Below are 27,374 nucleotides of genomic sequence, written 5' to 3' on the forward strand. Positions count from 1 at the left end.
TTTTTTTTCTTGTTTTTGTCCATATCGTTATCAAGAAAACATCTTGTTTTATTTACGCACCTAAAGGTCTTACCATTTTCACAAAAGCGACAACCTTTACATTTGGGAATCCTCTAACTTAGCCCCTATAGTGCTATGATTAAAAGTTAGTTTTTTTAGTAAATGAATATTTTTTTAGTGCACATTTAATTTTCCATTTAGTTTTTATTTTGAGGTTCTGTAATCAACAAGGTTGGGTTCTTACTCTTGTGATTCATGAAATCAATTTTGATCAAAATAACTATAACATCCAACATATTAAAGTTGTCTCTCTCAACAAAAAGGAGTTATCTAGAGGATTTGTGATGAGAATCAGAGGAGTAAAATTATCTTAGAGACAACACAAATAAAAGAAAAACCAAAGCTTCATAGACAACATAATTTAAATTCATAGAGACAAATATTATAAACACTAAGACATTAACATTGGAGAACAAAAATTCACAAGATTTACATTACATTATAGGCCTTTCCTTGCTTGGATTGCTCAGGCTGAGTCAAAATACATATTTTTAGATGATGGGCAAATCTCGCGAATTCTTTGAATGTTTTTTTCATAATTGCACAGTGAAATTAGAAGTCAATGGACGATGGATTGTTGCCGACAGTCAGTGTGGTAGGATATGGAAGTGATTGTCAGTGTCAACGTTGGCGTCTTTGTTTGGATTCACATTATTCTCCCACTTGAAGCTGAATGAAGAATCGTGGATCAAGTCACAGCAAGTCCTACCATGCCTCTACATAACTTATGTTTATTTATTAGTAGAATCATAGTGAGCATATCAACATGGTTCTTATCTTTATGGATCTTTTCTAAGGATAATTGTCCTTCCTCCAACACATGTTGGTTCCAATGGTACCTTAAGTCAATGTGCTTGTTTTTTGAGTGAAATTGTTGGGTTTTTCACCACGTGAATGGTACTTTGAATATCACAATATAGCACATACTTGTCCTGATTTCTTCCTATCTCCCCTAGGAATCGCTGCATCGACAAAATCTCTTTACAAGATTATATCGCAGTTATTTACTCTACCTCTGTATTAGAGAGAGCTACTATTCCTTGTAGACTTAACACCCAAGATACTACTGCACCTGCAACTGTATATAAATAACCTGTAGTGTAATTTCTGGTGTCCATATCTCCAACCATATCTACATCTGTGAATTCTTCAAGCCTAATATCATTATGACCAAAAAATAAACAATAATGACTACCCTTGAGATACCTCAATCCATTTTACTGTTTTCCATTGTTGTTTGCCTAGATTGGCAAGGAACCTGCTCACTACTCCCACATAATTTGAAATGTCTGGTTGTGCGCATACGATGGCATACATCAAGCTGCTAATTGCTGAAGCATAAGGAATCTTGATCATTTCATCCTTCTCCTTGTAATCACTAGGACAAAACTAAGTATTCAAGTTGAAGTGGGCTACAAGGGGTGTACCAATTTGTTTGGCATCCTTCAAATGAAACTTGTCAAGCACCTTCTTGATATATTTTTCTTGTGACAACCACAACCTTTTGTTTTCTCTATCACACATAATCCTTATGCCCAATATATGTTGTGTTGGACCCGAATCCTTCATTTCAAATTTGTTGCTCAAATCTTTCTTCAACCTATTGATCATATTCTTATCATGCTTAACAATCAACATGTCATCCACATATAAAAATAATATAATATACTTTCATTGATCATACTTCTTGATATAGACACAATGATTTACTTCCAACATGTGAAAACTGTGTTCTAACATGAATGAACCAAATTTCTTATACCATTGCCGAGGTGCATGTTTCAACCCATAGAGGCTCTTCTTCAACCTACAAACTAGGTCTTATTTGCCTTTTTCTATGAAGCCTTCTGGCTGCTCTATATAAATTTCTTCCTCTAATTCACCATGAAGGAATTTCTTTTTTACATCTATCTATTCACATTCTAAGTCTATAAAAACAACAAGACCAAGAATGACTCGAATGTATGACATTTTGACAACATATGAGAAAATCTCAGTGAAGTCAATACCTTCTCTTTGGGAAAATCCCTTCACCACCAGCTTTGCTTTATACCTCTCCTTCTCTTCGTCACCTTCATGCTTAGTTCTATATACCCATTTGTTTTGTAAGGAATTCTACCTTTTAGGATATTTACCAATTCCCAAGTTTTATTTTCCAACAAAGATTTCATTTCTTCCTCCATTGCTTTCTTCCATTGTTTATTGTGCTCAACTTTACAAGCACCTGGTCCAGTCTGGTAGTAGCCAAGTAGTTGAGACTTCCTAGGAGTTGCATGTAGTTTGTCGCATCCTAAAATTCTTTTCCTTCAGTGGATGTGAGCTTTAAGTTTTGTTCCATTGGAGTAGTCAAAGGATTGCACTCAGCCATGTCAAACTTGTTCAACAGATCTCCAATGTACTTCTTCTGAGAGATGAATATAAACTTTGGATGTTGAGTTACTTCAATACCAAGATAGTAGTGAAAATAGCCCAAATATGTCATTTAAAAACCTTTCCTCAGTTCTTTCTTTATGGGTGTAACGTAGCTCTCATTTTTCCGTGTCATCATAAGATAATCTAAATACACCACAAGATATACAATTGTTTTTCCAACTTTCTTGACAAACAAAGTTGCATCATCAAGATCATAAGGTTTGAAATTGAGTTTTATAAGATTCAATGTTAACTTCTCATACCAGGATCATGGTGCTTGCTTGAGGCGATACAAGGATTTTACAAGATTGCATACTTTGTTTTCCTGACCCTTCACAAAAAATCCTTCTGGTTGGGACATAGAAACATTCTCTTTCATATCTCCATTCAAGAAAGCAATTTTTACATCCATTTCATGGACTTTCCAACGGTTCAGAGTTGCCAAGGTAAAGAGTGTCTGAATGGTAGCCCATTTTGTTGTGGGGGAAAAAGTCTCCTCATAGTAGACCCCTTCCTTCTGTGCAAAACCTTTTTCCACAAGCCTGGATTTATGCTTGTCAAGTGAGCCATATGATTTATACTTGTTCTTGAGGACCCACCTACAGCAAATTGGTTTGGTTCCCAATGGAGGATCAACCAACTTCCAGGTGACATTCTTTATCAAAGAATCATATTCTTTCTGCATTGCTTCTTTCCATTCATCATGAGAGGCATCTTATTTGAAGGAAGTTGGTTCAAAATCTGTAGACAAATTCAGTTCACACTTATAAGAAACATCCATATCAACAGTTGAATCAGGATTGTCTACATCACCTTCGTTCTATCTGGTTGAGCTTCTTGTTCCTGTATTTCCGACCTCATCGAGATGAACACTTTCAAGTGTCTTTGTCAGCCATTTTGGAGGCAATTTCTGAGATGGATAGGGCTGCTCGGTTGACTGGGATGGGGTTAAATCAAGTTTTAATCTCCCAATTATGTCAATCACATCACTCAAAGTGTCATCAGTGGTTGGAGCTTCATGTGGGGGAGAGAGTGCTTCAGAAGAAGATTCCACATATTGATCTAGTATAGGGACCCCCCCTTCAAGATGTGTAATCTCATTGTCAAACTTTTGAAAATACTTTTCATGTCTAAATCTATACAAGCGATCAAGTTTTCACTTAACAACATCCACGGTCTTGGAAGATTCAATAAAGATCACATCTCTAGATAATATAAACTTTTTATTTGTAGAAATTTCTCATTTCCTACCCCGGTTTTCAGTTTCTCCTTATTTCTCCCATATAGTTAAATGCCCTTTCCCATAACCATACATTTAACAAGCTGGAAAAAATAAATTTGTTGAAAACACAAATTCTGGAAATTTTACAGAATGCTGGAAATTGCCGAAATAAAAATCAGCAGTAATAAAGAGCCATTAAAACACATTTAAACACTGATATTTTTGGTCAATGTGACCCTGGAAAAACCCCCTACAACTCTTGGGGAAAACCAGTTTGAGAGCTCTTCTTTATTTCTGGAAAATGCCTTTTTACAGTAAGAGAAATATTCAGCAAAAATCAGCAAGCAAACTTTTACAACTTATCTTAGCCTTGCTGAAACTCAGCCTTGCTGAAACTCCGCCTTGCTGAAACTCCGCCCTGCTGAAACTCCGCTGTACAGACTTGCTGAAACTCAGCCTTGCTGAAACTCCGCCCTGCTGAAACTCCGCTGCTGAAACTCCGCTCTGCTGAAACTCCGCTGCTGAAACTCCGCAGCTCACTGTCCAGAAATCTCCCTTGCTCTCTTGCTCTCCTTCTCTCAATCTTCTCATGAAAGAATTAATGACCTTTTCCTCCTTTTCCTCCTTTAATCTAACCCCAAGTGACTTTTGGGTGATCCAAGTGACTTTTGGGTGATCCCTAAATCCAATGGCTGAAATAGATTGAGATCTAAGGTTGAGATTAAATGCTCATTTAAATCTCACTTTTTATTTTTTAATTCACCCCACTTTAATAAATACCCACTTAGTCATTTATTTCCAAAGCCACTTTTCCTTTCTAATTTTTCATTGACTTTATAAAAGTCACTTTAAAATTAGACTTAGTAACTTTATCACTTAAAGTCACTTTTAATTTAGATTTAACTTTATAAAATTATAAAGTCACTTTAGGAGAAAAATTAAATTCTTTTGGAGACTTTTCCCTAGGCCAAAGATCAAAGCCTAAGGGAACCACCTGTTCTCCGGTACCAAATTTCAACACTCCCTCTTACCGAGGAAGGTGTTCCTCACCACACCCATCTTGTCTCTGAAGTAGACATGCTTGCCCCGTGGTAAGGCTTTGGTAAGAATATCTGAAACCTGCTCATCAGTGGAAATATACTCAAGCTTCACAGCTCCCTTCTGAACATAGTCTCTGATGAAATGATATCTGATCCCGATATGCTTTGACCTGTCATGAAATACTAGATTCTCCGTGAGTTTAATGCAACTTTGATTATCACAGTAAATCACTGAAGGTCTCAACGGTTGACCAAATAAGCCAAACAACATCTTGCAAAGCCAGATAGCCTCACAACTAGCTAGACTGGCTGCCATATACTCTGCTTCCGCTGAACTCAGTGCTACTGACTACTGCTTCCGGCTGAACCATGACACTACTGCTGAACCCAACCCAAAATAGCACCCTGAAGTGCTCTTCCTATCAGAAGCACAACTTTCCCAATCAGAATCAGTGTATCCTGCCAATCTCACTCCATCTCCTTGCCTGTAGTCCAGACCATAATCCACTGTCCCCTGCAAGTACCGCAAAATGTGTTTTGCAGCCACCTAGTGAACCTTCCTAATCTCACACATAAACTGACTCATCGTGTTGACTGCAAAACAGATATCTGGTCTAGTGTTGACCAAATACATCAAGGAACCAATCAGCTGCCTGTACAATGTGGGATCCACCAACTCGGAATCCGAAGCATGAAGCTTCTTCCAGTTGGTGATCATCGGTGTCGACATGGGTCTACAATCCTCCATGTGGAATCTGCTAAGGATGTCCACAATATACTTCCCCTGCCCCAGGAAGAAATGCCCCTCCTCCTGCCACACCTCCAAGCCCAAAAAGTAATGCATCAAGCCGATGTCCTTCATCTCAAACTCCGTCGCAAGATCTCTCTTGCAGTGCTCTATGAGTCTCTCTGCACCTGTAATGACCAAGTCATCCACATACAACACCAGAATGAGAGGCTCCTCACCAATCGCAATAAAGTAAAGGTTCAGATCTGCCTCACTCTTTGTGAAACCCATCCCCTGCAAATATGTATCTATCCTGGAGTACCAAGCTCTGGGAGCTTGCTTTAGGCCATAAAGGGCCTTCTTCAGTCTGCACACATGGGACTCCTTCCCATGCACCTCAAAGCCCTGTGGCTGCTCAATGTACACCTCCTCCTGTGTGAAGCCATTGAGAAATGCAGTCTTCACATCCATCTGGTGGATCTTCCAACCCATCTCTGCTGCTATCGATATAATGGAGCGGATCGAAGTATATCGAGCCACGGGAGCGAAGGTCTCCTCATAATCAACTCCCTCTACCTGGGAGAACCCTCTAGCCACAAACCTTGCTTTGAATTTCTCAATGCTTCCATCTGCAGCATGCTTTACCTTGTAAAGCCATCTGGAAGTAACCACGGATTTGCCCTTAGGCCTCGGCACCACCTCCCAAACATCATTCTTCATGATAGAAGAATACTCCTCCTGCATGGCCTCTCTCCAGACCTGCTGGCTAGCTGCCTCCTCATAGCTAGAAGGCTCAGAGTCAAGGATGCTAGTAACCATCGCCATATAGCTACAAAACCTCTCAGGTGGTCTACTCTCTCTGACAGGCCTCTTCGGCTCAGCAACAGATGAGGCATCTCTCAAGGTGTCCTGAAGCCACTTGGGCTTCCTCTTCCCTGAGCGCACTTCTCCCATCGGAGAATGAAACTCCTCCTCCTCATCATCATCAGGAGCCTGAACTCCTGACTGTCTGTCTGCTGTCCTCCTGCCTGCACCTGAACCTGTAGAAGCTGAGGTACCGTGTGAACTGTCCATCAGTGGACTCCCTAGTGAACTGCTCTGTGAACTGCTCTGCATGCTGCCTGGAGCACCACCCCTCTGGCTCGGTGAGCCACTGCTCACTGACGGACCTGACATCCTCATAGATGTACCTCCTGATCCTCCTGATCCTCTTGATCCCTGCCCACTGGATCCCTGCGACTAACTCAACTGCTGCTGAGGGTCTGGCTGATCTAGATACTCTAACTCCGGTGACCTCCTAAAGGCCCTGTCCTCCTCAAACTTCACATCCCGTCTGACAACAACTCTCCTCTGTGTAGGAATGTAAATCCAAAAGGCCTTTGAGGTCTCACTATAGCCCACAAAGATACCCTTCTCTGCGGTGCGCTCTAGTTTGGTCCTCTTCTCCTTGGGTATATAGGAGTATGTAATGCATCCAAAGATATGAAGATGACCAATATCAGGCTTCTTCCCAGAGAAATCCTCCTCCGGAGTCATGTGCCCCAAGGCACGATGCGAACTCCTGTTCTGCAAGTAAACAGCTGTGTTGCAGGCCTCTGCCCACAAGAACAATGACAACCCCTGATCATGTAACATGGCTTTGGCAGCCCCTATGATGGATCTGTTCTTCCTCTCTGCAACCCCGTTCTGCTGGGGGTTGTAAGGAACAGTGAACTCCCTCCTAATGCCTACCTCTGCACAATAGTCAACAAACTCTCCAAGGGTGTACTCTCCTCCATTTTCCGACCTTAGGGACTTGATCTTTCGACCTGTCTGTGTCTCCACAAGAGCTCTAAACTCCTGAAACCGCTTGAAGACCTCACTCTTGGTCTTCAAAAAATAAATTCAGGTCCTCCTGGAGTGATCATCAATGAATAAAACATAGTACTCATATCCACTCAAGGAAACATGAGACATCCGACCGCTCACATCGGAATGAATCAAATCAAGTATCCCAGTCACTCTGCTGTCACTGCTGGGAAAGGGGATTTGGAAAACTTGCCCATCGCACAACCTCTGCAAGTATCAAAGTGATCAGTACTGAAATCTGGCACACCTGTAGTGATCTCCCGCAATGTCCTCAAGGCTCCATGATACATATGTCCCATCCTGCGGTGCCAAATCTCACATAGCTCAGAACTGCTAGCTCTGCTGTTGGTACTACTGCTCAATGCCAAAAGGGGCTGGAATGCAAACTTGTACACCTTTGCATGGCGTACACCTATCACTCTAGCTGAATCAGCTGGAGTGCCCCTGGGATACATCAACACCTGTCCTCCCCTGAACAGTACCTCATATCCTCTGTCCTCCAAAGCTGAGACGGATATGAGGTTCTTCCTCATCCCTGGCACATAAAGAACATCTGACACTTTCAAGGGAGGTTTGGACTCCCTCTGAAATGTCAGTGTCCCCACCCCGACTGCTCTAACAACTCTGTCATCACTGAGTACTACCTCTATATCAGTGCCACTCTCTGAAAGCTCTGAGAAGTGCTCATGGACTCCTGTCATGTGACGTGAAGCCCCACTGTCCACATACCAGATACCTGAAGATGCTCCGCTAATCGAGGGAAAAGCATGCTCCCTCTGAACCTGTGTGGCAGGTGATCCTGCACTAGAGGACTCACACGTAGTGAACGCAAACTCCTGGTCAAAACGACTTGCAAAGTCCTCAATCTCTGTTGAAGCTGCCACGTCCTGGTTCTTCCCCTTCTTCTTCTTCTTCTCCGGACACACAACTGCATACTGTCTCATCTTTTGACAATTCCAACACTTCACCTTGGAATAGTCCTTCTATGTGTTCCCCTGTTTACCTTTACCTTTGCCTTTGCCCCCACCACTGCTTGTGGAAGCCTGCTTCTTCCCTTTGCCTTTCTTGCCTCCTGCCACCAGTGCTACATCCTCATCCTGCTCAACTGGCTTGGCTGCCCCAAGCTGACCTTTCCTGATCTCTGTCTGAATGCAATCATCCCAAAACCTCTCCCATGTGGGAAGGGTCTCACGTGCACAAACCCCATCAGCAAAGTTCAACCATGAACGGGGGAGGCCATTCACTGCAATCCGCACCAACTCAGTGGGTGGAATGGCCTCTCCAATCGCTGCCAACTCATCTCTCACATTAGTAATCTTTGTGAGATATCCAGCTGCACTATCATTACCCATCTTAATGTTCTTCAGCTTCTTCTTCGGGACCATCTTCCGGTTCTCATTGGTACTCTGGTAGAGATTGGACAATGCTGTCCACATCTCATGGACATTGCTCTTTCCTCTCACATGAGGAATGCAATGGTCTTTGATTCCGTCTAGAATCAGCCTCTTACCCTTGTTGTTCTTTTTATTATAAGTTGTCAACTGAGTAGCATCAGTAGGCACAACAACAGGGTTTTGTGTGGTATGCACCATGATATCCCAGACTTCTGCCTCCTCAAAGATACTCTGCATTCTCTCCTTCCAAACGCTGTAATTTGTATGCCCATCCAGCCTATCCTCCACCCTCAATCCCAATGACATCCTGCTATCCTAAAACTGAAAAATAGCACTGCTGTAGTAAAGATAAAACTGTTGTTTATGAAAAAATCAGCTTGCTGGAATTTTCTGAGTGAAAAATCAGCAGCTGTAATTTTTCCTTTTGCTGTCCCAAATTGTCCTTCAGCACTCAAGCTCTGATACCATGTAGAAATTTCTCATTTCCCACCCCGGTTTTCAGTTTCTCCTTATTTCTCCCATATAGTTAAATGCCCTTTCCCATAACCATACATTTAACAAGCTGGAAAAAATAAATTTGCTGAAAACACAAATTCTGGAAATTTTACAGAATGCTGGAAATTGCAGAAATAAAAATCAGCAGTAATAAACAGCCATTAAAACACATTTAAACACTGAGATTTTTGGTCAATGTGACCCTGGAAAAACCCCCTACAACTCTTAGGGAAAACCAGTATGAGAGCTCTTCTTTATTTCTGGAAAATGCCTTTTTACAGTAAGAGAAATATTCAGCAAAAATCAGCAAGCAAACTTTTACAACTTATCTCAGCCTTGCTGAAACTCAGCGTTGTTGAAACTCCGCCTTGCTGAAACTCCGCCCTGCTGAAACTCCGCTGTACAGACTTGCTGAAACTCAGCCTTGTTGAAACTCCGCTCTGCTGAAACTCCGCTGCTGAAACTCCGCTGCTGAAACTTCGCTCTGCTGAAACTCCGCTGCTGAAACTCCGCAGCTCACTGTCCAGAAATCTCCCTTGCTCTCTTGCTCTCCTTCTCTCAGTCTGCTCATGAAAGAATTAATGACCTTTTCCTCCTTTAATCTAACCCCAAGTGACTTTTGGGTGATCCAAGTGACTTTTGGGTGATCCCTAAATCCAATGGCTGAAATAGATTGAGATCTAAGGCTAAGATTAAATGCTCATTTAAATCTCACTTTTTATTTTTTAATTCACCCCACTTTAATAAAGACCCACTTAGTCATTTATTTCCAAAGTCACTTTTCCTTTCTAATTTTTCATTGACTTTATAAAAGTCACTTTAAAATTAGACTTAGTAACTTTATCACTTAAAGTCACTTTTAATTTAGATTTAACTTTATAAAATTATAAAGTCACTTTAGGAGAAAAATTAAATTCTTTTGGACACTTTTCCCTAGGCCAAAGATCAAAGCCTAAGGGAACCACCTGTCCTCCGGTACCAAATTTCAACATTATTCACTTCATCATAGAGACGGTATGCTTTGGACGTATTTGAGTACCCCAAGAAGATACATTTGTGACTCATTGCACCGAATTTGTTTCTTTGTTCCTTAGGTATCAAAAGCAAATCAGGTGGAACCAAAAACCCTGAGATGCTTCACCGAAGGAATGTGGCCATACCACATTTCATAGGGAGTCTTGTTTTTTATAGCATTAGATGGAAACCTCTTCTTTATATACATACCACATAGAACTGCATCAACCCAAAACATTAGTTTAACATTCTTGAAAAACATCATGGAACATACCATATTTAAGATTGTCCTGTTCATTCTTTCAACTACTCCACTCTGTTGGGGATTATAGGGCATAGTGTTTGATGTTTGATCCCATTTTGGTGAAGATGGTTTTCAAATTTGTTTGATGTGTATTATTTTCCATTATCATTATGAATAGAGCCAATATGAGATTGTGCATCATTTTCAATCCATGCATGAAAGTTCTTAAACGTTTCAAATGCTTCAGATTTGTTCTTCAATAAATAAACCCTACACATTCTGGTGTAGTCGTCAATAAATTTCATCATATATTTATTACCATTTGCAAAAGGAACAGGCATTGGGCCACATAAATCAAAATGAATGAGTTCAAGTTTTCTATGTTCTCTAGAATGAGAATCATGAAAACACTATTTGTTGTGCTTTCCTAAGATACAAGCATCACATTGCTTAAGTTTCCTAGGAATAGTTGGCAAACCAGTAACATCATTCTTCTTCAACAAACGAAGGTTTTCATAGTTTAAGTGTCCAAATATAGCATGCCATAAAAGACTTGATGGAAGTGTACCTTCATCATAATGAGAACTATATGAAAAGTTATGTGCACGAGCTGAGGTTCCTTGCAATTTCAGAAGTATTTCTTCTTCTATCCCGGTCATGACAAGTGAGTGATATGATACTTTTTTTACCTCAACCTTGCCATCAAATATGTGAATGGAGTGTCCTTGCTAGTGGATGTGGACCAAAGACAACAAGTTTCTCCTCAACTCTGGGAGGTATAGAACATCATGTAGAAGAAAGTTTGGAAGACCAGGCAGTTTGAGCTTGATGGTGCCAAGCCCTGATGGCATCATGAGGGCTTCTTCAAAGAAATCTCTTCTGAAAGTCATGTGCCAAGTTGCTCCTGAATCAAGTAACCAAGAATCTTTGCTCCATTCACATATTTAATGGTGCCATCAAATATGTGAATGGAGTGTCCTTGCTGGCAAATGTGGACCAAAGACAACAAGTTTCTCCTCAGCTCCGGGAGGTATAGAACATCATGTAGAAGAAAGTCTGGAAGATAAGGTTATTTGAGCCTGATGGTTCCAAGCCCTAATGGCACTATCAGGGCTTCTTCAAAGAAATCTCTTTTGAAATTCATGTGGCAATTTTCCCCCAAATCAAGAAACCAAACATCTTTCCATGATGCAAGTGAAGCATTGATTAAGTCTTTAGTTACTCCAATGTTGCAATGTGCCACAACATAATGAGCGGATTCAGGTGCTTTACCTTTCCCTTTGTCAGGTGTTTTACCTTTTCCTTCATTTCTTTCCTTCTTGATTCTGTCCTAAGGCAACTTACATATGGAAGCATCATCTCCATCTCTATTGCATCGTATACAATGAAGATCATACCTTTCTCCTTGGAAATTCTTCCTTCCTCTTCCTCTTCAACCACCTCTTCCTCTAGAAGAATCTTGTGCCTGATTCTTGTTAGGATATTCCGACACATAGGAAATAGTTAAGTACAACTTGGTCTAGTATAGAGTTAGGTATAGAGTTAGGTAAAGTGTGTTTCTTTACCTTGTACATTTTGTAACTTACAATCCGACGGTCACGATATGTAGTGATCCGATGGTTCATTCTCTCCTCGGTATTACCGACACTTGATCCGTGGCTTGACACCGGATTGGTCCATGATTTCTATTTAAAGCGCATGGAGGGTAATTTGTAGGGTAATCCGTCTATGAGAGAAGCTTATGTAAATTTTCATTCTTTTATTAATAAATTGCCTGAAGTGGCTGCGTTGGCTCAGGCCGTGGACTGTTTCCCTCTTTGAGGGTTTTAACCACGTCAAAAATACTGGTGTATTGATCTACGATCTGGTTGTGAGCGGTGTCCTTTGGTGTTCTGTCTGAGGAACTTACCCTGTAAATTCCTACATGGTATCAGAGCTATTTGAGGGCCGCGTCCGTTGGTGATCCAAATCTGAAGCCGGTAGAACTGCATCCGACTGCCGTTTCCTAGATCTACTGTTTCTGACTGCTTTCGGGCCGAGAGGACTGCTCTATTGTGTTGGGAGCATCTGTTCCAGTGAGGAACCCCTTTCGTTTCACACGAAAAGGTTTCCGGTAGCCCTAGCTGCGTCATTTTTAAGATCTGGAGGTATACAGTGTTTATTTGCAGTTTACAGTTACTTTCTCTCTGTTTATTTCGGGTTCGGTTTATTTAGCCTTTTTTATTACCGGATCTATACCTTTCATTTCTGCGTATGCTCTTTGCCCTGCGACTCTGTGCGATCTGGGCAAATCAGAAACAGAAAGGAAGGATTTTTCTCATGCGTATGCTCTTTTCCCTGCGCCTTAGTGTGATCTCGGAAAATCAGAAACATTGAGGAAAATATTTAGTTTCCGGCTAAAGCTAACTTTGAGCCGCAAGGTTCATTTTTGAAAATATTTAGTTTTTCGGCTAAAGCTAACTTCGAGCCGCAAGGTTCGTTTTTTTTGTATGTCCGTGTTGGGTTTTGTGTTTTTTGTTTTGTAGGGAAAAAGAGCCTTCTCAAAGCAAGCACGCAACCCAAAGCATCAACCCCCCTCTCTCTCTCTCAAATTTTTTGTATAGCTCAATTGGCTCAAAGCTATTCTAAGAGAGTAGAGGTATTGGGTTCAAATCTCCTTTTTATGAGCGCAGATTTTTCATTTCCGCACATTCTCGCACTTCGTCGGCATCTTCAACAACTTTTTTTCCAAAAGCCATAACTTCTTCATCTGGAAGCCGTTTTCAGAGCCGTTTTTTTAAACCAGCATAATTTTTCGAGATCTATCCATTGGAACACTTAGTTTTAGCATCTTTATCTTCAGTTTCCATTGAAATGGAAAGTCAATACCAAGTTACCCTTGACAGCACCAACTACTTCCAATGGTTGTCCTACATTGAGGATTTACTTAGAAGTAAAGGTCTCTACAGAATAGCCTCAGGCCAAGAAAAGAAACCGAAGGATGAAGATAAGGCTGCTAAATGGGAAAATAGGCAAGATCAAGCACGTGGATTGATAGGGATGTCTATTTCTCCAGATCTTAGATTCCATATTGCAAAACTTGATACTCCTGATGAAGCAATGAAACAAACCAATAAAGTTTTTGGGATTAAAAATGAACTTAGAGCCCATCAACTTGAAAATGAGTTGCTTACATTGGACCCTAATAATTTTTCTTGCATTGAAGATTTCTTGTCCAAGTTCAAGACCCTTAGATATCTCTTGGAAGGTGTTAAAGTTAAGAAAGAATATAGTAACCTTATCTATTCCATTCTTACTAAGTTGGGACCAGCCTACTCTGTGTTTGTTTCCACCTTCCATTCTACAAGAGAAGCCTTCATTTCTCAAGGAACAGACTACAAGTCCCCTTCCTTTGACTCTTTTTGTGATTCTTTAATAAGAGAACAAGAAAAACTCTTACACCTTGGTCTTCTTAATCTTGGAAACTCTTCCAAGAAAGCGTTAGCCGCCCAGCAGCAACCAAGTTCAAAGAATCCTAAGAAGTCATATCCTTAAAAGAATGGTCCTAAACCAAACAAGGGTCCTAAGCAATCTCAGCCTCAAAATGAAAAATCATTTCAACAAAATGATAAGACAAATAAAAACAAATGGAAGAAGACTGATAGACATTGCAACTTTTGTAATCGAGATGGCCACTTAGAATCCAAATGCTTTAAGAAGATGGAAGCCTTGGAAGCAGCGATGAAGAAACATAACATCCATTTGGAGCAATCTTCAACTTCAACTTCATCTTCAGGAATGGCACTTTCTGCATGTGGTTGTCAAGCATCTCGGTCTGGCTATGCACTAAATGTATCTTCTTCTTCTCATTCTCATGAGTGGCTCATTGATTCTGGAGCTTCTTATCACATGGCCAAAAACAAAGCCATGTTTTCTTTTTTAAATGATTGTAACACCAAAAATATATATGTTGGTGATGATAGATCTCTTAGTGTTGTAGGGACTGGAACTGTTCATCTAGACAATGGTCAGTTTAATGATGTATTATGTGTTCCAACCTTATCCTGCAACCTTCTATCTGTATATCAGATAACTCATTCAGGTGAAGGTAAAATCGTTGAATTTTCACCTCATGATGTTGTAATCAAGGACCTAAGAGATCCTAAACAGATTTTAGCTACTGACATTGCTGATGATTCTACAAGGTTGTATAAGTTTCACAACTTTGGGTCATCAAATCTTCCCTCAGTATTTGTTGCTCATAACGATGAAGTGAGCAAACTTTGGCATGAGCGATTTGGTCACTTAAACTATCGCTCCCTTCAGCATCTATGTAAAGAAAATATGGTGACAGGTCTTCCTATGGTATCTTGCAGAGATGGTGTTTGTTTCGGATGTGTACTCGGAAAACATCATCGGGACAGTTTTGAAAAACGTGCCTCTTGGCATGCCTCAGCCCCTTTACAGCTTGTGCATAGTGATTTATGTGGTCCACTTCCAGTTGTTTCATTCTCTGGCTGCAAGTATTTCTTAACTTTCATTGATGATTTCTCCAGACGCACTTGGGTATACTTCTTAAAACTCAAGAGTGAAGTATTTAACACATTTTTGGCCTTCAAGGCCTTTGTTGAAAAACAATCTGGACATCAAATTATTAAGCTAAGATCTGATAATGGCGGAGAATATGTTAAAAACACATTCATCAACTTTTGCACTGAGAATGGAATTCAAATGCAACATACTGTTCCATATACTCCACAACAAAATGGTGTAGCTGAAAGGAAGAATCGCACCTTAAAGGAAATGGCTAATTGTATGCTACAATCTAAAGGACTTGGTCTTAGTTTTGGGCAGAAGCAATTAACTGTGCAAATTACATAATAAATCGCATTCCTACTAAGGCTTTAAAGAATATCACTCCAGAAGAAGCATGGAGCTCAATCAAACCAGATGTAAGTCACTTTCGTGTTTTTGGAAGTGAAGCGTGGGCCCATATTCCAGATGAAAAGCATAAAGCTTTAGAACCTAAGAGTGAAAAATGTACTTTTGTTGGATATTCTGAAGATGTCAAAGGCTATAGACTTATTCCATTTAAGTCCAAAAATGTTATCATTAGAAGAGATGTAAAATTTGATGAAAATATATCAGCCTGCGAGCCTAGTCCGGTGGATGTGCCACCTCTCCCTATCTCTTCTACTTTTGAAAACATTTCTTCTTCAGATGATGAAAGTGAGGATGACAATCCTCCCCCACCATCTCAGGATCCTCCTTCAGCTCCTCAGCTTCCAAAATGGGTTCGTGCAACTCGAGATGCAGCAGGTGATCTTGTCGGTGATCCTACAGATCAACGACGCACACGTTCTCAGTTTGACAAAGCCTCTTCTTTACTGGCTCAAGCTCCAGTAAGTTATGATCCTGACACTTTTGCAGAAGCTTCAGGCCATCCATATTGGGAAGCAGCTATGAATGAAGAATATCATTCATTATTGGCAAATGATACATGGGATCTTGTTCCTCTACCAAAGGGACGAAAACTTGTTAGATGCAAATGGGTTTACAGAACCAAGTATGGACCAGATGGGAAAGTTGATAAACATAAAGCTCGTCTTGTTGCTAAAGGTTTTTCACAGGTTGAAGGCATTGACTACACTGAAACCTTCTCCCCTGTTGCCAAAATGAACTCTATCCGCCTTGTTCTTTCCCTTGCTGCCTCGTTCAAATGGGAAGTCCATCAGATGGATGTTAAATCTGCCTTCTTGCATGGGGACTTGCATGAAGAAATCTACATGGAACAACCCATTGGATTCATAAAAACAGACTCCAGCCTTGTATGTCGGCTTAAGAAATCCCTTTATGGTCTCAAGCAAGCTCCTCGAGCTTGGTATGCCAAAATGGATAGCTTTCTTTTAGAATCTGGCTTTTCTAGGTGTCATTCTGACAATACTGTCTACACCAAGAAACTAGGCAAGTCTCTTATCATTCTTGTTCTTTATGTTGATGATCTTATCCTTACCGGTAGTGATCCCAACCTTATAAACCATGTGAAGTCCAGCCTTAAAAAGAAATTTGAAATGACAGACTTAGGACACTTACATTATTTTCTCGGTCTTCAAGTCTTGCAATCCAAGGAGGGTATTTCCCTTTCCCAGTCCAAGTATGCCTGTGATATTCTACGCCATTTTCACATGGAAGACTGTAAGCCAGCCCCTTCTCCCTTCCAGTCTGGAGTCAAACTTTCAGTCACTTGTACTTCTCTTGAAGTTGATGCTACCTTATACCGTCAACTTGTAGGAAAACTTCTGTATCTAACCCATACTCGACCTGACCTTTCCTTTGTCGTTGGCCTTGTTGCTCGGTTTATGCAAAACCCACGTGAAAGTCATTGGAAAGCAGCTAAAAGAATACTCCGTTATGTTCGAGGTACAATTCAGTTTGGGATTCATTACAGTGCCGAAGCATCTCCTCTATTGGTTGGTTTCACTGATTCCGATTGGGCTGGTGACCCTGATGATCGGAAGTCTACTGTCGGTTATGTGTTCACTCTTGGTTCAGGACCTATTACATGGGCTTGCAAGAAACAAGGTGCCATTTCTCTTTCATCAGCAGAAGCAAAGTATCGTGGTGTCGTAGAAGCTAGTAAGGAAGCCTTGTGGCTTCGTCAGATTCTGTCAGAGTTTGGCTTTCAACAGCAGCATCCGACTACACTTTGGTGTGATAATCAAAGTGCCATTCAACTATGCAAAGATCCAGTCCAACATCAGCGCAGAAAACACATTGAACTGCACATGCACTTCATCAAAAAGCTCATCCATGACCATGTTATTGAAGTGCAATATTGTTCAACAGATGATCAAGTTGCAGACATCTTTACAAAGGCTCTCACAGAGGCGAAGTTCACTAAACTTCGATTTATGGTTGGAGTTCAGGAAGTTGTCACTAAGGGGGGATAGGCTCTAGTGCCTCCTTCCTTCTCCTATTGTGTCATATTTGTAAATCCTTCAATCCTATCCCAAGTTGTTCTTAAGGGGGGATGTTAGGATATTCCGACACATAGGAAATAGTTAAGTACAACTTGGTCTAGTATAGAGTTAGGTATAGAGTTAGGTAAAGTGTGTTTCTTTACCTTGTACATTTTGTAACTTACAATCCGACGGTCACGATATGTAGTGATCTGACGGTTCATTCTCTCCTCGGTATTACCGACACTTGATCCGTGGCTTGACCCCCGATTGGTCCATGATTTCTATTTAAAGCGCATGGAGGGTCATTTGTAGGGTAATCCGTCTATGAGAGAAGCTTATGTAAATTTTCATTCTTTTATTAATAAATTTCCTGAAGTGGCTGCATTGGCTCAGGCCATGGACTGTTTCCCTCTTTGAGGGTTTTAACCACGTCAAAAATACTGGTGTATTGATCTGCGATCTGGTTGTGAGCGGTGTCCTTTGGTGTTCTGTCTGAGGAACTTACCCTGTAAATTCCTACAATTATTTTATTTTTTTGCAAGGCACACGGCTTCTTCAATAGATTGACAAGTTTTATTCTTCCCAAAATCCTTCTCTCTCTCACCAAACTTCTTCTCAAGGGAGTCAAAGGTAATATCCTTAAGGTTGTTACTTGCTTGCAATGACTCAAGATATTGTGAATAGGTTAGATATATTTCCTTGACATAAGCTATGAGAAGAATATATATTTCAACACCAATGGATTTTATGTCATGCATAATGGATATTTCTTCTGATGCTAAGGAAAGAGGGTCATCATTTCTCAATTCAAGATTGAAAAACTTAATCATCAATTGAACAACTTCAAGTTCATACAATTCCTTCAACTTATTTAAGGCTTCAAAGGAATTTGAAAATGGAGAAATATGGTGACTCACCTCTTCATTTACGGATGCTGCAACCAAGGCATATGCCTTGTTGTTCTTGTTTTCCCAAATTGCAACCTCCTTATTTGAAGTGGGCTTTTCAGGTGCATTGTCTCCTTCTCCTTCACAAACACCTTCCCACAACTCATTAAAAATCAAGGTGTGTTTTATCTTCTGGGACCACTCATGAAACTTCTATTTTCCAAAGAGAACTACACCCACAATGGAGATGAGTGAATGCATCATATAGTCTAATCTGGCCTCAAAACTATAGTGGTTGCAACAAAAGGCTGATGTTTTTGCAATAAAGCGGACTGATTATGTCTTCAAAAAAAATCATCAATTAAAAATGCACTCTCTCAATATATACCATCCATATGGCATACCATAATACATACCATATACCATAAATACCATCACATTTTCATACCATACATATCATCACATACCATATGGCTTTCAAAAATAACACAACGCATTTTCAACTCACTTTCACATTCCATTATCATATTTTTCAACCCACTTTTATATACCATATATGCCTTCATAAATGTTTACGACCTTCAAATGTAAATCCATATAAATTTTAAGGGAGAGTTATTAACACCAAACAAACATTATACAACCTTAATTCACAGTGATTATAAACATAAACCAACAACTCCAAAAAAAACAATCATATGAGCACACTTTTTTTTTTAACAGTCGACTCATATATGTTTTAATACACAAATATTCTCAGTTTTCGACCATCAAAAGCTAGTTCAAATGCACAACATTCACAGTTTTCAATGGAGCCCTTCAAAAAATGTTTCAACGCAACGTAACAGTAATTCATCACATCAGCTTACATGGACCAGTCAATGTGCACTTTGGTTTAGAAATCCACACCATAGACCATACACAATACCATTCGACAGACTACCAGTCAATGTATTATGCAGAGAATTGTAATGATGCACCAAGAATTTAACCATCCAATATACACTTCACTGTGCATTCCTCCAGCAATACGAAGAGAGAAGCATCACATGCCATTCAATGTATGGCGCTCAATGCAGACACATCAATCTATTGTCGAACCAATAAAAAACATCACATTTACACATAATTCAACAATGTGAAGGTCGTAGAGAGAAAGGGGGTCGAGTGTGGAGCAATGAAAGGAGAGGTTTTACAATAATGTGCTTACACAAAATAAGGGAATACAAAGAGGTAGAGATTTGACAGAGATTGACTAAGAAAAAAGACTGCAAAAAAGGCATAACATAGTGACAATTTAATGGCAGGAAACTGATAGGAGTTAAAACACAAAAGACTAATTTGGGAGCTAGCTTTGATACCATGCCGGACCAAGAGTAACTCCATGAATGACTTGTTTTGAATTAAGAGAGAATATGAATATATATAGGGAGACTATTGGGTTTCATCTCCCAATGTCTCTTCGTCTTCCAACTTCTTTTTATTTTTACTATTTACAATATTTACAGCAGTTTACCTAATCCCAAAGATTAGGTGTCAATAACTTCTACCTTATTTTATTTTTATTAATCTTTAATTTTTTCTTTGTAATATTTAATTAATTTTTGGTACTTTCCTTATCCCTTATTATTTTTTTTCATTTTTATATATAATCTTTTATTGTTATTTCTTAATTAAAACTCTTTATTTTATATAAATAATTTAATAATTGATAGGTTCCTAGACATTACATTTAAAAACTTGGATAAAAAAAAGTAGTATTCGTTAAGTGTGACTTTTTGGAGTTTCTAATGGATCTCTGGCCAGAATCTGGAAAAAATATTTGTGGCCAAATCTTGATTTGTGTTCTTAAACTAGATTTTTGATTGCAAATATGGATTCACACCTTCAAAAATCCGAGGGGCGCTTCGATTGTGAAGAGTTCACCTGTCAAACTTGTGATTTCAATGAATCTTTGTTGGATTCTAGACAAATTAGATTAGAAAATAAATCGGAAAACTTTCCAAAAAGTCACACTTAAAACTACTTGATAAAAAACTTGAAATATTATTAATATATTTTATTAAACTTATGATTTAACTATTGCTCTTGACTTATTGATTGTGTTCCTTCTTGACTTGTAATTTCTTATGTCTTGTTTTATTGACATTATCCCTTATTTTATTATGTGTTATTTTATTTATTTTTGGTCCTTCCTTGTCCTTTATTTTATTTTATTTTCCATTTTTAATTATATATGTATTCCTTGTAATATCATTTCTTAATTAAAGCTATTTAATTTCTATAAAATAATTAAATAATTAATACGTTCATAGGCATTATGTTATGAAACCAGCTCAAGAAAAAGATAGATCAACGCCTTAAAATTCAGCCTCTTCGAGGGGGCAACCTCCTTTACATTACATAAATGGACAATTCTTGGATGATTCAAATGACAAAACCTCCTTTCTATATATAGGAGTCTAAGGAGTCACAATATAACCCAGCCGACCTAACAATAATAATATAAAGCCACAAAAATAACAATAGAGGGATTCTATGGGGCACAATAATAACAATATGGGGACAATAGGGGCACAACAATATTAAAAAGGGATGCAACTACAATAGTAATGGGGTAATCACTAGTATTATAGGGACCCAACATGCCCCTCTCCTTCAAAAAATTGTTGTCCTCAACGCTTGAGTAGTTCTGGATGTTTCTGTATAAAATTTTCATCCTCCCACGTGGAATCTTCAGCGGATAAGTTCTTCCACTTGATAAGATACTCCGAAATTGATCGATTTCGTAGCTGTCGAGTTCTTGTTTCTGTGACTGCTTCTAGTTCCAATATAATTTTTCCTTCCTCGTCAAGTTCTGGCAATATTGTTTGAACTGGGAGCTTGTCACCTATAACCTTCTTTAAACATGAAACATGGAAAACTGGGTGCAATCGAGAAGCTGCAGGAAGCTCCAATTTGTATGCCATAGTACTAATCTTTTGCAACACCTTGTACGGACCATAATACTTTGGTGATAATTTATTATCCTTCTTAGCTTGCTTGAGAGACATTTTCTTATATGGTTGTAGTTGTAGGAATACCCAATCACCTACATCAAAACTTCTTTCGCTGCGATGTTGATCTGCCTGTTGTTTCATTCTATTCTGTGCTAACACGAGGTTATCCTTTAAGATTTGGAGGACTTGTTGTTGATGTTCGATGTGATGTTCTATTGCTTGAACCTTAGAATTTTCTCTTAAAGTTCCATAAATGGGGTCATTTTTGTTGCTGTATGGAAGGAAATGTTATACCACCATTCAACCAGAGGCAACCATTTGACCCATTATGTCTGTTTATCAGATACAAAGCAGCGAAGATATCCTTCCAAACATTTGTTTACTATCTCAGTTTTCCCATCATATTGAGGATGATAAGTTGAGCTATGAGTTAACTGAGTACAAGACAAGAAAATAATTCTGTCCAAAAATTTCCAGTGAAAATGGGATCTCTGTCACTTACAATAATCTTTGGGTTTCCATGTAGCTTTTGAACTGTTTCCATAAATGCAGTAGAAACTGTACTAGCTTTAAATGGATGTGATAATGCACAAAAGTGTGCATACTTGGTAAGTCTGTCAACTACCACCATGATGACACTCTTTCCCTTAGACCTGGGTAAACCTGTGATAAAATCCATTGAAACCTCCTCCCAACGTTGGCTTGGAATGGATAAAGGTTGTAATAGACTCGGTGTCTTAATTGTTTCAAATTTATTTTGTTGGCAAACCAAACATTCTTCCACAAACTTTTGAATATCTGATTTAAGTCCATCCCAAAAAAAATCCTTCTTAACCCTGTGGTAAGTTTTTAAAAATCCTGAGTGCCCTCCTAAGGGAGAAGTGTTCAATTCCATAAGAATCTTTTGTTTTAGCTGGGAATTCTTACAGAGGTATAAGCAATCTTTGTACCATAACGAATCATTTTTCCAGCTAAATGTATCAGACGTACTAGAATCCTGTTGTAACTTTTGAATAAGTGCCCAAACTTCTTCATCATTCTTCCATTCCTCCCTTGCTTCGTTTATCCAATCTGGTTGGATAATAGAAATGGCGCACAACAATGCTTCCACATCCTCATCCTTTCTTGAGAGTGCATCTGCCACCACATTTTGCTTCCCTTTTTTGTAGATGATTTCAAAGTCATAACCCAACATCTTTGTGACCCACTTTTGTTGCTCTTCAGAGGATAATCTTTGTTCTAAAAAGTATTTAAGGCTATCATGATCCGTTTTTACCTTGAAGTGTCTTCCCATTAGGTAGGACCGCCATTTCTTAAGTGCATGGAGTATTGCCAACATTTCCTTCTCATAAATAGCTTTGTGTAAAAACTTTCCCTTGACTGGACGACTTTCAAAAGCAATGGGTCTTTTATCTTGCATTAAAACAACACCAATTCCATTTCCTAAAGCATCACATTCCACAATAAAGGTTTTTGTGAAGTCTGGTGTAGCTAAGACCGGTGCTTGGCACATTGCCTCTGTAAGATGTTCGAAGGTCTTTGTTGCTTCTGGAGTCCATGAAAATGCATCTTTCTTCAATAATTTTGTTAGAGGTGCTACTATTCTCCCATAATTCTTAACAAACTTGCGATAATACCCTGTCAACCGGAGAAATCCTCGCAGATGCTTTATGGATGTGGGGATTTTCCATTCCTTAATGGCTTTAATTTTGCTAGGGTCTGTTAGCGCTTGGAATTCACCTAGGCTGAGATAGACAAACTCTCAAGGCTACATCAAACCATTTCACCTCGTAGCTAGCCCTACGAGGTATGAGAAGGCTCTCTCGGGTCAGATTTGATAGATATTTCAATAGGATTAGGCTGACCAATTAAGAATAAAGATTTTAGGCTAGTAAATTGATAGGGGGTTTGATTTGATGATTTGTGGGGGTTTTGGTGGCAATTGGTGGAAGTGAAATTCAAGGTGCGGGGATTGAGCACAGTTTTCACAGGGGGATCTAAGGGGCAAGGTAGGAATGAGTGCTGATGCCTTAATCTGAGATGGATGATCAGAGATGATAGAGGAGGAGCTAAAGAGGGCAAACACACAATTCGAATCCTCTCTAGACAGTAGAAAACATTAATATTGAACAAACTAAAAAGCTGAGCATGTCAAAACATGAGTTCAAACTTTACCACTTCATCTGTCCAATTTAGAAGCATAAGAGAGATGTGAAACACATAAACAAACTTACAAGAACATGTAGAGAACACACCATCAACAATCAGATCCACAAGAATCCTCAAAGATGTCTGTAAAACCCTGGCTTTCCTTGCCTTCAATTGCAGAAATAGATGCACAATATACAATAAAGCTTCCTTACACAAGAGTCCAACCATCAAAATGAGAAGGAGAGAGCATAATATAGACCATCTAGACCATCTAACTCCTTTCCCCACCTCTAGGGGTCGAGCTCAGCTTTCGAGGAGTAGTTTGAACAAATTCTAAACTAAGAACTAGAAAATAGGCAGTCAAACAACTTGCCTCTATTACTTAGCTAACTCATCCATGCATTAATTTTTCACTTTTTACATCATGGAAGCTTCTAGAAGGGTAAAGAAAGATAAAATCTACCAAAGTGCCATGAAAATATTACATTTATCCATCATCTACAAGTAAAAATAGTCAACCATAGTCAAAACAGTGTTTTTTGACCAAAAATGTGAATCTGGCAAATCTGGAAGTTCTGGTCGCGCCCCTGGAAGTTCTGGTCGTGCCCCTTCACAGCTGTTTTTGAGTGGGTTCCACTGGTCCAAATCAGGTTCAAGATGGCTCATTGGAAAGCTTGGCCTGTCTACTTTCCATCCCAAGTGGAATTTCTGAATTTGGTGTTGATTTGACCCCTCAAAAACCATTTCTCCCAAGGTCACTTTCTGCAACTCAAAAAGTGGGCAGAAAGTCATTTTTTTTATGTATTTTGAGCTTTTGGAGGCTCAAAACTCAAAACCAGGCTTCTCCCAAGCATTGGTAATTTTTATTTTTGCATGCCCTTTCCAAAAATTCCAAGTTTTCAAAATTCCGAGCAGTCCTCCAAAATGGTCTCACCCGGGGTGAGACCAAACCGTGGGCAAAACCTGTAATTTTACCAAAAATTTCCAAAATGCTCCAAAATTCTCAAAATTTTCACATTTTGATGCTAGATCAAGGCTGATCAGTACCATGATAAGTGAGGGAGGCTTCAGCCAAGATACGGAGCGGATTTGTCCTTTTCCTCCTCTTCCGGGCCTCCGATAGCTTTCTTTGGAGAATTTTCATTCTCGCCTTGCAAACATGTAATCTTGCCCAGTAGTGTGTCTTCATGTTCCGGAGCAGCTCTTTGTCATGGTTTGCCTTGTCTAACAGTCTCTCACAAAACTGAAAACAAGCCATATGCTGAAAGCAAGATACTGCCAATGGGCAAGCCTGCAACTCGGTCAGTGATGTAGGCTCTTCCCTCCTATGGTGACCACCCTTGCCTCCCCTACGAGGCCTCTGTTGTGTCTCAATCTCAGAAGATGATGATCGGTCATCACCTTGCTCATTAGTCTCAGTGGTTGACATGGTGTTATTGAGCAAGGTGGAATAAACAAGTCAAATTGACCACTGCCCTGCCTGCAAAATGCTGTGAAGTATGTTGTTTTCAAGGGGAAACATCATGAGGGAAATGTTAGGGGAGGGAATTTACATATAGGAAAGGGAAAAATATATACATAAACAGGGAATTCTGAAGAAAAACATCACATAATGCTAAACATGTCATTCCATCTTTCATCATTTGCAAATCAATACTTTATTTAGGGAAACTGTGATTTTTAATCACCAAGGGAAAGGACAATGAAAATCATCATGATGGAGGGGAGGATGTCATAAGCATAGGGGGATAAGGCAGCATCATCTATATACAAGTAACAGGCAGCTCATTTCAATTTGTTTTGAATGTCATTGAGGAGCATACTCTGTTTTTCATAATTTCAAAATGACCATTTGATGCTTTGGGAAACAGGGATTTAGGGTTTCTGATTGTAAGAGGAAGGGAAGGGGTTGTTGTGATCATTTTACAGTGGAAGGGAGAGGGGATTGTATCATAGGAATGAGGGAAAATAGAGGATATTAGGGATTAGGTTTAGGGGGGATAATGGAACCCATCAACAAAGTCTGCTGCCAATCAATTTTTGTAACAGCAATTCATTTAAAACAGAGGCAACCTTATTTTTTCATTTGCCATGAGTAATTAGGGTTTCACTGTGTGATTTGATCATAGGGAGGGATATTCAATTGCCTAGGGAGTTTAACTGAAGGGACAAGCAATTGAATTAGGGTTTACATAGGGAATTAGGTAAGGGAAAAAACAAAGTTTTGAGGAGGGGAAAAAGATACCATGTTACTGCAAACCCTAACCACAGCAAGTCTGATTTCTTTGATGTCTATGCAAATGAAATTTTGTCATGACCTTATTGAGCTTTGAAGTCTTTGACATATACACAAGATGACCCTTTTCCTTTGTTTTTTCTGAGGCTATGCAAAATGGCAAATTTCACTGTTTTTACAATTTTTTGAGTGCATGCCTTGTCATCACTTTTTTATTTGTTTTTTATAATGTTTCTTTTCATTCTTTTGTTGTACATTTACATAGGCATTTTGCTGTGTATACTAGTGTAGGGTTTGAACATGACACATGGGGGGAAACTAGGGTTTTGAAATGGTTTAGAAGGGGTTAGGGTTTCATAGGATTGGGGGTAGGGTTTGAGCTTTTCTTGCAAATGAGATTAATGAAAATGACATGTTAACATATGTAATTTAACTTTGGGAAAATGAATGGAGGGACTAGGAAAAAGTTGCCTTGAAAAACAACAAACAGTCAAACATATGCATGCAAAACATCAAGTCAATTCAACCTATCTTCTATGGATTCTTGGCATAAAATCATCATCATAATCTTCTTTTGTAACCTCAACACCATCACACAACACGTGGAATAGGTATACCTTTAAAAATTTGAGTGAATTTGAGTGAATTTGAGCGTTTGGGAGAGTTTCAAGGCGGGCAGACTTTTTGGTCACGCACGCCCTCAGAATGGTCGCGCCCCTTCGTTTGGTTGCGCCCGTGTTATTTAACACTGCGCTTTGGCCTCCATTTGGTCGCGCGCACCCAGGTGGTCGCGCACCTGTCCAGAATGGTCGCGCACCACTTCTAACCTTGGAACTTGCAGAAACTTGCCCGAATTGCCTCCTTTTGCCTCTAACACAAATTTTTTGACTTTCAAATGCACAATAAGAGTGAATTGAGAGGGAAATTAGCTTTTATAGGGTCACTTTTAAAAAAATTTAACTTTAGAACCCACTTTCTAATGTTTTCAACTTGCTTTGCTTTTTAACACTGTTTAGAGTCTTTTTGTCCTGAAATAAGCTCTTTGGATGCGTTTGACTCCGTTCTTTTTGCAGGTTGACCGCCTGATGGACTGTAGTGAAGGAACCAGGGTTGTTGCCGGCACTTTTACAAATTTTTGAAAATTTCTTTATTTTTACAAATTCCTCATGACCTTGGATTTAAAAACAGGGTTTTTTAAATCCAAGGCATAAAGTGAGTTGTAGCTGAAGAAAATGATAATGAAACATATGTACAAAATTCCTTCCGGCTTGCTGGGCACTTACTGACCATGACTCATTACCTTGAAATGATTTTGACTCAAAACCCTAGACCTAAGACCATGGGACCTCAAGACAAAAACAAAAACAAGTATGACCCAATTACATTGTTGTATGACCTGATCCAGCAAAGCCAAGAAGGGAACAAAGACCAGCTCCTCCATTCAGTGTTATGGCATGCCTAGCAGGATGCAAGACTGACACTGATGAGACACCTATAACTGCATATGCAAAGAGTTATTGATCACTGATGGAGGGCTCAAGACCGACACTAACAGGGTCTACCTTAACTCCTTCATGAGATACAATATGACCCAGATATTCCACCTCTTGTACTCCAAAGAAACATTTGGATCATTTTGCATATAATTGTTTCTCCTCCAATAGTTGTAGCACCATGTCAACATGTTCAACATGATCCTTCCAA

The sequence above is a fragment of the Pinus tabuliformis genome, chromosome X (assembly GCF_031772625.1).
Source record: "Pinus tabuliformis cultivar Carrire ecotype Pingquan chromosome X, CPIR1, whole genome shotgun sequence".
NCBI lineage: Eukaryota > Viridiplantae > Streptophyta > Pinopsida > Pinales > Pinaceae > Pinus > Pinus tabuliformis.